General features: G+C 53.5%; 1 long non-coding RNA gene across 1 annotated transcript in view; it reads right to left on the minus strand.

Moving 5' to 3' along the window:
• LOC103598401 overlaps window positions 1-988 on the minus strand; it is an 8,119-nt gene extending 7,131 nt beyond the window's left edge. The window contains exon 1 of the long non-coding RNA XR_551197.1: window positions 758-988. This is a non-coding gene — a long non-coding RNA (uncharacterized LOC103598401). The remainder of the gene's footprint in view (window positions 1-757) is intronic.
• Between the last annotated feature and the right edge of the window lie 533 nt (window positions 989-1,521).

The following is a 1,521-nucleotide window of genomic DNA, read 5'->3' on the forward strand; positions in this document are numbered from 1 at the left end:
GCCCTGACCACACCTTGACTTTGGACTTCTGACCTTAGGAAGTATAAGATAATAAAGTTGTGTTGACTTAAGCCACTACATTGGTGGTAAGTTGTTACAACATCCATAACTCATACCCTGAATTCACCTGGACCTGGAGGGCTGGGTGAGTGTGGATCTAGGTCTCCCTGTGCTTGTCTGTTTGGGCGAGGATATTCGGGGAGAAGCAGGGTGCCAGGGCTGAGCACCCCTGAATCATCTCCGTGAACCCCTTCCAAAATCCCTCAAAGGTGACCAAGATCCTCCTTGCTGATGTACAGACAGAAAGACAGACGCTCAGAGAAGTCAGCAAGCTCCCTAAAGTACCAAGTCCATCTGCTCAGAGCTGGAGTTGGGGCTGCCCCAGAACCAGTTGCCAGCAGCTGCTCCCAGCTCCACCACCTCCCAGAGGAGGGCAAGAGTGGGAGTGGGGGGAATGAAGTCCCTCCCAACCGACCAGCCCCTCCCTGGACCTCTAAAATGCCGTAAAGATCCTCCCAGGCTTTGCTCTGGGGGAGATGAGGTTTGGGTGTCATCCTGCGCCCACCAACCCCTCCAGCCCCACCTACATTGTCCTTGTGCCTGAAACTACTTTAATTGTAGACAGACTTTCTATCCACGGCTGTGAGTTTTGAGGTATGTGTGTGCACGTGTGTGTGCATGTGGGTATTAATCTGTTTCTTATAACAAAATATTTGAAACTGCATGATTTATAAGGAAAATGAAATTTATTGCTTACAGTGTCAGAGGCTAGGAAGTCCAAAGTCCAGGGAACACACCTGGCCAGTCTTCTTTGGTGGTGGCTTTACAGCAATGCAGCGTCTCACTTGGCAGAAATGGCTGGGCAGAGAGAGAGAGACCTGCTTATTCACTGTCCTCTTAAAGCCCTCAGGCCTAACCCCTGACCCCCATTATTAATCCATTGACTAGGGCCTGGTCCTGCAATCCAAGCACCTCTTCAAGGCCCCTCTTTTCTATTACCATAATAAGACTTCCCACCCTCTTTACACTGTCACAGTGGGGGTCACCTTTGAGGTGGACATCAATCCAAGGCCATGTGCATGTGAGTGCATTTGACACAGACGTGACCTGAACAAACAGCATCCCTGGAGGACGGGGACGAACTTCCCTGCCAGTGTCCAGGGACTATTCAGACGGGGAAGGTGGAAAAGTGGGGACAGGAGGACGGGAACCCCTACATTTAGTCCACAATGTAACCATTTTAATGACAATCTTTATAAAACATTAGCACCCCTATGGGAGGAAGGAGCTGGTCAGACAGATAACCTCCTCCCGCCTGGTTCATGTGGGTGTGAGGGCGTCTGGACACTGCCTGACGCCTGGGACGCCCGCGCATGTCGGAGCGATGTCACCGCGGCCCTTCCCTGATGGTCCCCACTGCCGAGCCCAAGCGCGCACAGCGCGGGGCCCAACTCGGCGGCAACAAGCGGCGGCGCGTGAGGAGGGGCGCGGGGACCAAGGCGCCTGCAGCCCCGCCAGCCC

The sequence above is a fragment of the Galeopterus variegatus genome, unplaced genomic scaffold, assembly GCF_000696425.1.
Source record: "Galeopterus variegatus unplaced genomic scaffold, G_variegatus-3.0.2 Scaffold2600, whole genome shotgun sequence".
Lineage (NCBI taxonomy): Eukaryota > Metazoa > Chordata > Mammalia > Dermoptera > Cynocephalidae > Galeopterus > Galeopterus variegatus.